Raw genomic sequence first — 14,943 nt, 5'->3', positions numbered from 1 at the left:
CTAATACTTGTTTCCAACTCTTGTATACCTACTTTTTGTGGTTTAGGTCACTGAGAAGCTTCCCATTTAGCCAAGCAGGCCTTCTGCCAAAACTCCCAGTTTTCTTCCTCAATGAAATGTTAAGTTCCCAAAGCACTCAACAAATTTCCTTTAAAAATCAGTCAACTGTCCTGGACAGCCTTCCTCATGGCAGCTTCACAAGGGAAACTATCTGGGAGCTTCATGAAAAGCTGTAGTTCATTCCCTTAAAGTACAGAGTCCTAACTCTGCTGCTTATATTCCTTCTTTCCAACAGATCCTAGACTTAATCATCTCATGGTTGCTTTGTCTAAAGTTGATTAGTTTGTTTGTTTTATTTATCCATTCTAACTGTTAGAGTGTTGTTAAAATGCCAGGTTGTTATTAAAATATGGAGAGTACTTATGTTGATCTTCAGATATCAATGTCATTTTAGTTTGCCAATTCTGGACCCACAGATGACAGTGGTTAACAAAAAAATATATATTATTAAAAACAGCTAGGATGAAAAATGTACTCAAATTATATCATAAAATATTGGCCTGTTCCTACTAAAATTTCTGTTTGAAGCATGAAAATTTCAGAGCGCTGAATATAGGCTGGTGTTCAAAACTGTATACCTGGATATTAAAGAAATTCAAGATAGCCTTAGAAGGAATTTTTTTAAGTTACTTTTCTGTTGGAATGTTGGTTTCAGATTTTTTTAATTAACCAAAATAAGGCTGTTGGTGTTTTGCCCCTTCTTATTTCCATCACTGTTTTATGTTTAGACTTCAGCAGATTCCAGTATCAGTTAAGTATTAGGAAAGGAAACACTGCTTCTTCTTTGCTTTGTTTAGAGAATATGAAGTGTTTCAGGATAATTTAATCAAAAAATGCTACAGGCAATCACAATACAGCTTTATATAAATACCAGTGAATTTTCTGGGCCAGAACAAGACTTGCACACAACAGACTATTTGATCTAGCAACTATGATGGGGGAAAATTACTTTAAGTGAGCTAACTGCTGAATTTGATCTGAATAAATAATATTTGACTGATTTTTGTCTTTATTTTTTTTTAATATCTAAGTTATGTTCAAATTGAAAATTGATGTTTCAAAATAAAAAGGCAAAGAGATCTTTCTCAATTAAATAAATAATAATAATAAAAAAAAAAAGACTTCCAAAACCAGGATTGTGTCCTATCAACAAGCCCCTACAATGTAAGAAGTCTTACAGCAGATGGTCAAGGACCATGTGCTCTTGAAGCCCAGTAAAGAATGCAGGGATTGTCTAACAACAGTTGTTGCCAAGAAAATCGAGCTTATCTCAAAGAGGTGGCCTTTTTTTATATATAAATGACTAGATTACTTAAGTGGATCGACAGATTGTATAAACATTTTATTCCTGAGTTAATCAAAAAACTGTGAAGGTCTTCCTAGCCAACCAGACCAGCACATGAGGAGGTGTATATGTGGCTTAGCCCTTAAAATATAAGAATTTAAAAAAAAAAAAAATCTTTGGAGAAAGGAGCTTTAGCTGGCTTCAACTCATTTATTCCTTTCTGGTTATTTATTTGGGATCCTCAATATTGTGATGGTGAGCATGTAATCATGATCAGTAATGATCAGGTGATCAGTAATGATAATCACATGTTTTGTGATTCAACTGTATATTGCAATTGCTAAGCATACATGTATTGTGTTTTCAGCATATTGCTGTACTTACTCTACTAAATTAAACATGTTGTAACATCAAATATCTACATTTAAGTAAACTTGGTATTAAACATTAAACCTTCCTTGTGTGGAATATCTAAAAGAGGCTGGTTAGAGAGTATTGGACTCTGTAAGAGATCCATACGCATTTTTAGCCAAAACTAGTTTTTAGCAAGCTGAGAGCCTGAGCAATATGCAGTGATTTTAATATAATACAAGGATGAGGAGAGAGCTTCTAGAAACTGCTAGTGTAATATTAAAGTCAAATAAATAAAATAAATAATATAGGGGAAAAGAAAAGAAAAGAAAAGAAAAGAAAAGAAAAGAAAAGAAAAGAAAAGAAAAGAAAAGAAAAGAAAAGAAAAGAAAAGAAAAGAAAAGAAAAGAAAAGAAAAGAAAAGAAAAGAAAAGAAAAGAAAAGAAAAGAAAAGAAAAGAAAAGAAAAAGAAAAGAAAAGAAAAGAAAAGAAAAGAAAAGAAAAGAAAAGAAAAGAAAAGAAAAGAAAAGAAAAGAAAAGAAAAGAAAAGAAAAGAAAAGAAAAGAAAAGAAAAGAAAAGAAAAGAAAAGAAAAGAAAAGAAAAGAAAAGAAAAGAAAAGAAAAGAAAAGAAAAGAAAAGAAAAGAAAAGAAAAGAAAAGAAAAGAAAAGAAAAGAAAAGAAAAGAAAAGAAAAGAAAAGAAAAGCGGACTCAATACAGTTGTTTTATACCCAAAGTAAGATGTGTCTTTTACATAGCTAATAAATAACAAAAGCCTTATCATATATGTTCAAATGTAGAACACCACCAGGATCATTGCTTAGCTAGTATGTATGGGTGAAGAGCAATTAGGTTTGAGATTTGGGAGATTCAAGAACCAAGTTACAAAATAAAGATGAGCACTGTAAGGAAGAGTTGTACTGAACCTCACATTGAAAAGGGTTCTCCTTTTGGTCCTTTCATCAGAGCCAACACCCCTACTTTGGCTAGTTAGTGCTAGTCTTTCACATAGGTCTTCTCTGCAGATTCAAGGGCTGAATGCCGTAGGCAGTAGAAAGAAATAACAGACGAGCTGGAATAAAAGGAAGATGAAGTCCTGCTTAAACATTTCTTATTCTGACTTGTGCACATATACTAGCACATTCATACTGTTGGAGAGTTTACGTAATGTACATCTAAAGACCTTGGCAAAGTTTTAGGATTTTTGCTATATGTCCATCTTTTTTCCTTCTTGTCTATATGTGTTCTGCTTGTCCTATTATTCTTGTGGCCTTTGCAATGGGAAAGTAATTGAAGAAGTAGTAGAATAAAACTGTTTTTGAATTGCCTTGGTTTTCGATAGCCCCAGCTGGAATGAGCTAACAAGTCTATGCTTCAGTTGCTCTCCATTTGCAAGGAAATACTGACAAAGAAAAACAGTAATCTGGAAATGACTGTAACTGAGAGATGTATTTCCCCAGGTGCTTTTAACTTTGCCTCTTTACTTTTACTTCATATCTTATAGTTCCAGAAACATTTTAATAGTAGTGTTTTGTGATTCTATCTTTGTAATCAAATTGTATTTACTCCAACATATCATTTATCCTGAATGAATGAATGCCAAAATGAACTATAGTCCCTGATGTATCAAAGAGCACAGGCTGGAGAATCTCTGATATTTGAACATTTCACCTTTGAATGACATCACTGAAGGACTCAATTTAATACAATGTGATTTGCACACACCTGTTTAAACATGTTTCTTACAACCCATTCAAAATAATAATAATGCTGAAAATGATGAGCTTTTATAGGTATCCACTTTCCAAGCAAATAGTCCACTTCTACATCTTCTGCATTGCTTAACTTTTCATCTCCTTTTTTTTCTTTCCTTTTTTCTTGTTTTCCTTTACCACCTTTGTCTTCTGTATCTCATATATGTGGTTTTTTTTCATAAGAAACTTGTTAAAAATGAAACATGATATCTGTCAGCTTTATCCCTACACTGCCTTAAAAACATATCACTTTTCCTTGAGACACCATATATAAATCCACCTAGAAATATCCTTACTGATATTCCCATCAAGTACTTATACAGTTACTCCTCTTCCTATTCACACTCATAGTATTGGGTATACGTGGCAAGGGTTTGGTAGTGGGGGGCTGTGAGGGGCTTCTGTGAGAAGAGTCCAGAAACTGCCCCATGTTAGATGTGGGCCAGTTCTAGCAGCTCCAAAAGGGACCTGCCTCTGGCCAGAGTCAAACCAATAAACAAGGTTTTTTGTGCCTCTGCAGATTTGGTATCTATGGTAGAGTAATCAGGCTCATGTTATATTTCTATTTATCATCTTTTCACATTTTTTGTCATATGAAACAAAATAAAACAAAATAAAATTATTCATTCTTATTATTTCAGTGTCAAAATATACATCCAGCTGCCACTGCTTAACGTGAGTTTTTCCACTTAGCGACAGTCAACATTCTTGACAAGAAGTTTTACAAGCTGTTCTCTATCGCTATATATTATCTATAAGTAAGAGTATAAGTAAGGCCTCATACCATCTGTAGGGTATGAAAGGGATGCTTTTGGTGAGAACTAGAGAAAGATAAGATTAGAATGTACTGCAAATGAAAGTTTAAATCAAGGAAAGATGATTCATGAAAGAACAAAAGTTTTTGTTGTTGATTTTGTTGTTGTTTTCCATTGACAGGGGGTCAGTCACAAAGCTAACATAAGGAAAGCGGGATTCAGAGAAATTTTGGCCTTTTAAGCCACTGCTGGCACTGATGTGAAAATTTCTGCAGGAAAAGATATAGACAGTTCTAGTTTCTCCCCGTCTTTCTGTGTGTTCCTATCTCTGATTGCTTGCAGGACTGTCTCACAGTGCTTTACAGTTACAAGCAAGAACAACTTGCCAAAAGTTATTTTGTTTTTAATAAAACAGCTGCAAATACTTATGCCTTTCTTTGATTTATGTTTATATGATAATTTGGTAATATAAACAGACACAACTGCATGTAAGCAATAGTATTGGATAAAAGCAATAGCACTGGTTAAGAAACCGTCTTTCATATACAATAAGAACTGAGAATTCACCATTGTACAAGAAAATTATTGCATCACATTGGGTTCTTGTTAAAAAAAAATAATAATAATTTAAAATGTGGTTTGGATCAGCTACCATTGATGTAAGTATTTGTCAATCTTTTGTCTTAGGACACTTAAGATTATTTGTGTTATGATATTCGTGAAAGATTTCTTCAGCCTACTAATTCAACATCACAGAAATCTCTATAAAGTTATTTCATCAACATGTTTCCTAAGTATGAAATCTGTGAGTTAAATTTTATTTTTCTTTCTGTCATCTACAGATTTTACACAGAATGTTTGTATGGTTCTTTTTTATTTTTTATTTTGCAGTCCAGTTGTAGACCTTGCATGGGTGTGTGAATGTAGATGGTAATAAGCCAAACTGATACTTAGGGCTTGTTCTTAAGTAATAAGCCCTGTTTGCAAAATTCCGTTTTAGATCACTTTCTAATATTTCCCAATTCAGGAAATTTCACTCTTTTCTGTGTGAGCAGACTTACACCGATGTCTCACCCAGAAATATAAGAATTATCTCCATAGAATAGATGAAAAAAAGCCAACTAGATTTAAAAGCAATGTGAACACCTGGATCATGTCACTTATTTTATAATCTAGTTTTCTGTTATATATTACAGACAGCATTCTAGGTCTTTTTTCTTTCTTTTCTTTTTTTTTTTTTTTAACTATTAATATTAATGCTCAGTATTTTTAACCAAAAGAAATATCAGAGGACTTTGCAGAACATTTTAAATTTTTCAATCAAACATCTTTACACGGGCAGCTTTTATGGAAAGGCTACCATTAGATTCCAGTAAACCTAAATCTTTCATTGCAGAGCCAAGCTAAACTTGGCATTTGAAGCCAAAACATAAACTGAGCCTCTAGAGCTGACTACACATATATGAAAAGGAAAATAAGTAATACTCATATACAGAATTCCTGTGGCAAAATATTTTATATGCTGCCTATTCTCAACTTCTTTGTAATGTTCCTAATACTTTGCTGTATCGCTGTTGGCCAGAATTATGAATACAAAAATTTGAAATCTATAAGAAATCTGTTATATGCAAGATATGGTGTGCAAAAAATACTGCAATGTGAAATGATCCAGGTCCCTGAAACATCCTTGTTGCCAGTTATATCAAGCAAGGACCTGTAAAATTTTCAGTCAAAAATGTCCTGGTATATATCATTAGTTCTCCATGTACCTTCCCACATGGAACTCTGTTCCATTTCTCACCCTCTTGTCCCCAACACTCCAACCACTCTTTTTCCGGTATGTATACATATATAAGTCAGATAGGTTATTCCAACATAATGATGCACTTCTTTGCTGTGAGGGGGCTGGAGCAGAGCAGAAAATGTGGCTGGAAAAATGTGGCTGTGGCAAGCTCAAGGGCTGGAGCAGGGCGAGAACTTTTTGGTTTGGCCCCAGACTTTTTCCCTACTGTACTTCAGTCTGCACTTTCTTGCAGCTCTGTACCACCAAAAACAGCATTACCACTCAGAATTACCACCAGAAATACTCCATTTGAGAAGCTCTACATTTGCTGTAATGTCTTTGTATTTTTGAAAAATTGAAAATTTTAAAAACTACTAGTTTTAGTATTTATGGTTGAAAATACCTGAGTTTCAATGTCAAGAGACCAGCAACAAGGGCATCAAAAGGAAGGAAGGTGCTAAGGTAATATTAAAATCTTATAAAAAAAATACCTCAACCCACTTTTCCTTAAATAAGACTGCCATTATTTTAGTTTCTAATATTTTGTGGTTAACCCAAGCTAGAAAAATAATCATCTGATCCGACATACTGGAGTTGGTTGCAGATATCCTCATGAACTTCAGTGGGATCTGGAAGTAGTCTTTCATGCCTTGTACCTAGTAGTTAAAGATGTAGAGTCTTGGCTTTCTATGGTATACATTTTCGGGCACTAGCTCTGGTGGTTGGTTTTTTTGTTTGTCTTGTTTTGTTTTTTGTGTGTGTCTGTGTCTGTGTGTGTGTATGTGTGTTGTTTTTTTTTAGAGGGGTGGGGAGAGCATGTTTTGTTTTAGGTTTTGTTATTTTTCCTCCCTGAAGATATAGACCTGAGCTCTAAGTTTTCCTTTTCTGTGTCCAAACTATTTGCAAGTACTATGCTCAAGAGAACTTAATAACAAAGATTTCCACCTCCCTTAAAAGTTATCTTCTCCTTTAATGGAGACCACATCTTTCTTTTGGGAAGGGATTTTATCAAATTTTAAAGGTTAAAAAAAATAAAAATAAAAAATCCATGTATTGAGGGCCATAAATAAATTAGCTTTAACCCATAAATATGTCAATTTATTATGAAAATTATTTCTATAAATAAACAAAAAAAATAGTATTAAAATTCTTACTGGAAACATTCTTTAGTCCTTGTGTGGACTAAACTTTAGCAGTTGTATTTTTCCCCTGCGTGTATAGAAACCTCATCTTTACCAGACAACCATAAGCAGCATGCTTATTACACTTGTGAGTTATACTCACATTGTGTCTTGTAAAACCACATATTAAGTAAATTTTAGAAATTCATCCTGGCGTGTAATATTACAACAGAGAAAGAAGAGGAAACTGTTTAATAGGAGTAATATTACTGTGTTTATCAGGAACAGTTCAGGCCCATAAATTTAGAGTTTACTAAAAGAAATAATGGTCTTACTAAAGTTATGGGAAATAAATCCACATATACTTTGAAAGCTTGTGAATTTCTAGAAAAATAAGGAATTATGAAATCAGTTATGAGAAAAGTGTATTAAATTATTAGTCTCTTACTCTTTAGAGACAAATATTGACTGACATTATTTCAATTACTTTCAATATGAGTTTTAAATTATTTTTTCCCTTAATTTATTCTATATTATCTTAGTACTTTCTAAGGGAGTCTTAGCAAATCTGATTGCAGTTTTGTGTTCACACTGCATTTGTGATTTTGCATTAATGAAAGAAAAAGAGCTTATCAGCACTAATTTTATACAATACTACGTAGTTAAATAAATATTTGAAGATCATGGATAAACAAGGATTAAAATAGCTACGCTTTTACAAAATAAATTGATGCATTAAATTCTCAACCTGAAGTTGAACAAAATTAATGGCTTAATTAGTTTCAAAGCAGGCAGCAATCTGTGAAAATCAGAGTTAATCTGACAACACAGTTAATCTATTTGGTGTTATGAAGTTAGAGTTTAAATCAAAGATATAGAATGCTTAACCCATATCATGTTGATCTGTCTTCTATTTCCATTTAATCACCAGCAAACATTTTAGAAAGCTTCTGTAGTTGTATAGAGTTGAGAAGTGCAGAGGACTGTATTTACTGGACTTTTTACAATATGAATGCATGCTTTCAACTGTCCCATGTTCCTTCCAAATTTAATAAAGTCATGACAGTATATTTCAAATCAAGTAGAACATAAAAGAACAGAGAAGAATACTGATGAAAAAGTTGAAACAAAAATATTAAATGATAGTTATTCCCACCTCACTTCGACCTCTTCCAACAGAATTATTTTGCAATACTAGAACACAATGTATTTTGTACATTGTAAGAGGAAAGAATCTGATGTGTCTCAGTGCTTGACCCTTTCTTATTTTATAATTAATTACAGCTTCTTATTAGAAACAAGATAGTTCTTAATATCTTTAACTTCCCCATTAAATGTGCTCTAGTGTATGTTGCTCACTGTAATTCCTGACATCTCTGGAGACTGCTGCTGCAAGTAAATTTTTGCATGCAGAGGTATCAGGTCATGGGAGAAATTTACATTCTCAAAGATCTATTCAAGATTATTCTGTATATACATATGTATATATATGCTGTGTATACATAGTCCATTTATGCAAATAGAACATTTTTGCCATGGGAAAAATGGTTGGAATGCACTTTGCTTCATAAATATAATATCACTACAGTTCATCAATCTGTTTTTCCTCTTGGAAACTGAACTTCTTTTGGGTTACATGTTGCAGAAGTTCATAATCCAAACAAAAGCAAAGTCACCACAAAAGGGGAAATTCCAAACCTTTGTGAACACAGCCAGCTTATTTAATAAATAAATAAATAAATAAATAAAGTGCTTCCAAAAGTAAAAGGGCAAAAGTTCCATGAATGTAAGAGCACAATAAAACAAGTATTGGAAATATATGTTCATATACATACAGGAGAAAGGAGAAAGAAAGATTGTTGATTCATTAGCTTCAGATAGTATTTCTACAAATGAAGAAACTCCTTGAAAGAACTATAAAAGTCATCATTCAAAACTGCAGTATAGGAAAGAATTCTTCTTAAACACAAGGAAATAAATGCTGTCTTAAGATGCAAACCTGTATATTTGTTGTTGCTTTTTCATATTAGCATATATTTAAACATAAAATTGTTATTCACTATGGACCAATGTATTTCTTCTTTCATGTAAGGAACATGCAAAAGTTCCAATAATTTTTGCAAAAAATATTTTCAAAACTCATTACTTCCACTTTGTGGCAGGCAGACTATTTATTCCATTGAGTTTAACGTGAAGTGTTTAAACTGTAATCAGAGAGGAGGAAATTCCAGTCTTGAAATGTGTCATTATAGCAGACATTGAAAACATTCTCCAGAATAACTGCTACGGGGTAAATGATAACAATTCATCTGTGTTTGCATGGCTGAATTTTTGTCTAGAGTAATATATATGCATATGAGCTGCCGTTCTTTTCAATATCACTGCAACAGATCTGTACTACATATTTATAAATCCCAAGTAGTATCTCAAGACTTCAAGTTCTTGGTTACCAGTTTCTAAAATATCTTGTGCTGCTTTTTCTAATAATATTTTTGTGCTGTTCTTAAAGACATCCATTGTATTTTCCAGAGCTAAACTCAACTCAGTCAGTCTGACTTAAGTGCAAGGGAAGCTCATGGAGCACATTATCTCGAGTGCCAACGTGCAGCACTTATAGGACAATCAGGTGATCAGGACCAGTCAGCATGGGTTTATGAAAGGCAGGTCCTACTTGATGAACCTGATCTCCTTCTATGATGAGGTGACATTCTCAGTGGATGAGGGAAAGGCTGTGGATGCGGTCTACCTAGACTTCAGTGAGACTTTTGACACCGTTTCCCACAGCATTCTGCTGGAGAAAATGTCTGTTTATGGCTTGGATGAGTGTATGTTTCAATGGGTTAAAAACTAGCTGGGTGTCCAGGACTAAAGAGTCGTGGTGAATGGTGTTAAATCCAGTTGGAGGCTGGTCACTAGTAGTGACCCCAGGGCTTAGTACAGGGGCCAGTTCTCTTCAATATCTTTATCAATGATCTGGACAGTGGGATCAAGTGCACCCTCAGTAAGTTTGCAGATGACACCAAGTTAGGCATGAGTGTTCTGCTTGAGGGTAGGAAGGCTCTACAGAGGGATCTGATAGGATGGACCGATGGGCTGAGGCGAACTGTATGAGGCTTAACAGGGCTAAGTGCCAGGTCCTGCATTTAGGGCACAACAACCTCATACAATGCTACAGGCTGTGGGAAGGGTGGCTAGAAAGCTGCCTGGCAGAAAGGGACCTGGGGGCATTGGTTGACAGATGGTTGAATATGAGCCAGCAGTGTGCTCAGGTGGCCAAGAAGGCCAACATCATCCTGGCTTGAATCAGAAATAGTGTGACCAGCAGGACTAGGGAAGTGATTGTCCCTTTGTACTCTGCTCTGGTGAGGCTCTCTCTAAAATATTACATTCCGTTTTGGGCCCCTCGCTACAAGAAAGACATCAAGATGCTGGAGCATATGCAAAGAATGTCAAAGAAGCTGGTGAAGGATCTAGATAACAAGTCTTATGACAAACAGCTGAGGGAGCTGAGGTTGTATTCTGCCCCTCTGCTCTCATGAGACCCCACCTGGAGTACTGCATTCAGCTCTGGGGCCCGCAGCTTACGACATGGACCCCAACATGGACCTGTTAGAGCAAGTCTAGAGGAGGGCCACAAGGATGGTCAGAGGGCTGGAATACCTCTCATATGAAGGAGACAGGCTGAGAGAATTGGAGTTGTTCAGCCTGGAGAAGAGAAGGCTCTGGGGAGATCTTCCCATGCCTAAAGGGGGCCTACAAGAAAGCTGTAGAGGCTCTATATCAGGGAGTGTAGTGACAGAATAAGGGGATCAACTTTAAACTAAAAGAGAGTAGATTTAGATTAGATATAAGGAAGGTTTTTGTTTGTTTGTTTGTTTGTTTTTGTTTGTTTGTTTGTTTTTGCTTGCTTGTTTGTTTTGTTTTTTTTTTACTGTGATAGTGGCGAGGCACTGGAACAGGTTGCCCAGAGAAGCTGTGGATTCCCCATCCCTGGAAGCATTCAAGGCCAGGTTGGATGGGGCTTTGGGCAATGTGGTCTGGAGGGAGGTGTCCCTGCCCATGGCAGGGGGTTTAGAACTGGATGGCCTTTAAGGTTCCTTCCAATACAAACCATTCTATGATTCTGTGATTTTATGATTCTATGATCTGAATTGAAACAATCTAGCCAACATGGTGATTTCATAGAATCAGATTTCAGTTGTGAAATTTGGACATTCTGACCTATACATAGGAAGGCTGACCTCTCTTGTCATTCGTTAAATTAATTGAAAAGCCTCTCTTAACATCATGTAGGAACTATATTCTACGTTCTGTACATGTACAGTATCCCACCTTCTTGTTCTTTTAATGTAGTGTTTAATGGCAAGCAGCCAGCATATTTAGCTAATTTACTGTAGTAATTCCATGTTCAGTGTCCTCATGTTTCAAATAACTTTCAAAACAAGTAGTTACTCATTCAAACAAAGTTCCTCAGTAAGAAAACATTTAAGTAAGTCTTTGCTTTATCAAGTGTGTATAAGAGTGAGCTATTAATTTTAAGATGTGTGTCAATGTAGCAAAATGATAATGAGAAAACACTGTGAATAAAAAGTCTTCAAAGTGAAATCCTCTGCAGTAAAATCTCATTGATAGTTTTATGATCATCTTCTGTTCAGATTTCCTTTAAGATGCAAAATTTTCCTGTGGATTATAAGAAAAACAACAAATAGTGCTGAAGTGCAACTTTTTGGAATTACAGTAAATTAACTGACTGTTAAGCTGCCAATAGGTTTGGAAAATCCAATGTTTTTGTGTCACAGTGTAGCAGAGATCAAACAGAACAAAACAGAGCAGATCTGAAAGACCAAGTAGGATCTCAGAAAGTGGTCTTAACTGGAAATTCAAAGCCCTGAAATTCTTTGTATTCTATTGGAGATTTTTCATTGTCAGTTTACCAACAATAATGAGTTGCATAAAACATTTTGCAATTTGATTTTTTTTTTCAAATATCCTACTCATTAAGAAACAAATCTTTAAGTGGGGGTACTTTTCCAGCTCTTTTCTTTGCAGCTATTATCAACACTGAAGCAGTAATTGGAACACGGCATGAGACAAGTGGACGAAGATTGAGAAGAGGAAGTGATGGAGGGAGGATTGTGAGCATGGAATTATTGCCACTAACAGACCTATGTAGCCTACTCACTGGTGTTCGTACATTACGAGAAAGATTTCCCCCACCACATCTGAGGGATTTTATGTTATGCTAAAAGCCCTTGATTGTATATTGTTCTGTGATAAGAGAATTTAGTGAAAAACAATTCTCTGATCATATATTCATTTGCTATTTAACACTACCTCCAGTTAAAAAAAAAAAAAAATACAGAGGGAAAGAGATCATTCATCAAAATGCCAAATATAATGTCAGCTACATTATTTTAACTGAGTTCTAAAAATGCATATATATATATATATATATAAGTTAATAAATAAATAAATAAATAAATAAATCCAGAGTAGATAGTATGTTCAAGGAAGAGATTTCTATTTCTAATTTTGGGAGTGAGGAGGAAATGAAAATTTAAAAAAATGGGATAGGAATTCCCATATTTTATCTTAATGTCTCGTAGGTACTTTTCTTATTTGGATGTGCAGAATGTGGTAAGAGTGGAAGGGATCTTGTCTGTGCTATCCAGTTCCAGTAACTCATTAGTTTGTTTTATTTTGCCCATTCAAGCAGATCTTGGTAGAAGACACCATGACAATTGATCTCTAGAGAAAAACATTCTGTTAAGGGTTCAAGAAACTAGTAAAACAGTGTTTATTTGAAGCATTCTAAGATCAATTAGAACAATGGAAATGTGATTTGCAACCATCTACTGAAAAATGTGGCAACCAATTTATGTGCAAAGTACAGAATGTTTCTTTCCTTTTCATATCCATTCTCCTGGTATGATCTGACTCATTGTTTTAGTATAATTGGCTTGCAGGATATCTATGCTTTCTATTATTCATTTTGCTGCCTTTTTATACTTACGTTTAAATTCTTTAAGTCAAATTGTAAATTTCCTAAGTTTCTCAAAGATCAGCAATTATTTTCTCGTATAGTCCTTTTTTTTGTTGTTGTTGTTTGTTGTTGTTTTGTTGTAGTTTGTTTGCTTTCTTTTCTTTTTTCTTTTTTTTTTTTTAGTTTTTCTTTCAGTGGACACAGTGTTGCAGTAATTCCTCAGTGTTATCACATTACTGAGAGCTGAATGATAGTCTCACTAGCCCTTTGCAATTTTAACCTTTGAATTTATTCCCCAACTCCTTTTGAAATCTAATGTGAAATACACAGCCTTATTATATATTACTCAATGTTAACCACTTCAGTATATGAGTAGCTCATCAGGAGTTGAATCTAATCTCCAAAAGTCTATTACCCTGCACTATTCATCTAGGTTTATTTTTTCCCCCGTTTTAATAGTACAAACATGTCATTATCTTCAATGACAGCCAAGGTAAACACTTTATATATCTTTTCCTGTTATATATTTGTATGACACTAATAACATGAGGCCTGCAAATAGACAGAATTAGGTACCAAAACTTATTTACTTGCAATGCATAGGCATAGAGAGGATAACTATGTAACTTTGCTCTGACCATTTCTAAAATATAAGCAGTAGTGAACATTTCTTTCCTGCCAATAAACTTTGCTATTAGGAAATTAAAGAACAGATAAAAAGAAGGCATAAATAAATAAATAAATAAACTGATAAATGTTAATAATTAATATTTTGCAATATCTGTCCAGCAGCAATTCAATACCACATTTAGAAATTGCCACATCATTACCCCATTTCTATATCAGGAATTCTCACAAATAAACCTAGCAATGTGTTTTCTTTCTAAAATATTATGGAATTAAGGGAAAACAGTAACTCAGTTGGACCCTAGTCTAGGACAATAAGCTGTTATTTTCCAGTCAGGATATCGATCATGTTGCCCAAAAGTCAGTTAGTCCTTATTTCTTTAATATGGTCTTCAGAATTTCCTTACTCAATTTGGAAGTGATTACATCTTTTTCTTGGATCCTGTTTGAGTAAAAATCCTTTAAAACATTTAAGAAGTTCTTAGCATGTGGAAAAAAAATACTTGTAGAAACAATTCTTATTTATCTGATATTGTTTTATTAAGTTTAAATAAACAATTGTCTGTTGCTCTCCTGGTATCTCCAAATAATCAGCTAGGAATGGAGATATGGGCAGTACTAACATTAGGGAAGTTTATTTGTAGTGAAAAGACACTTTCATTTAAGCTGTAAAGAGTATATATTTTTTGACCTTACTATAGTCTCAAGGGGTTATTGATGGTTCTGAGTCACTGGGAGAATGTACCTTTGAATTTAATTCTGATTGATAAGTAGCCTCCAACAGGGGGTCACAGAAAAGTGCCAAGGAAGCAACATCCCATATGAGTGAGTTAGCTTTGTGGTTTTGTCTGTGATTATAGAATAACCAAGAAACACAGCAGATTAGAGGGTTGCACAAGTAATCCAAACAGTCAGGTCAGAGCCCCAGAGGATCCTGTGCTTGTCTCTAGAGAGCATTCAGACACTGGTATTCTGTTGGAGCCCTAAAGTGTCCTGAGAGCAGGAGGAGATAGGGATGGCTACATTCACTTTGAAGGTTTCCAGACTCAGCAGTTTCTCTGTATACCTAACCTACATTCTCAATGTAATCTTCCTCCTGATGCTCAGTGTAACTGCCAGCAGGTGCAAAAGAGCATGTTATGCAAATGAACAGCTATGTCTATGATTAGATGGATTTGTCACGCAGTGATCTGGCATTTATCTACAGAAGTGGATGTACATTTAT

Source organism: Anser anser (genome assembly GCF_964211835.1).
Source record: "Anser anser genome assembly, chromosome: 1".
Taxonomy (NCBI): Eukaryota; Metazoa; Chordata; class Aves; order Anseriformes; family Anatidae; genus Anser; species Anser anser.
This window is presented reverse-complemented; position numbering follows the sequence as displayed.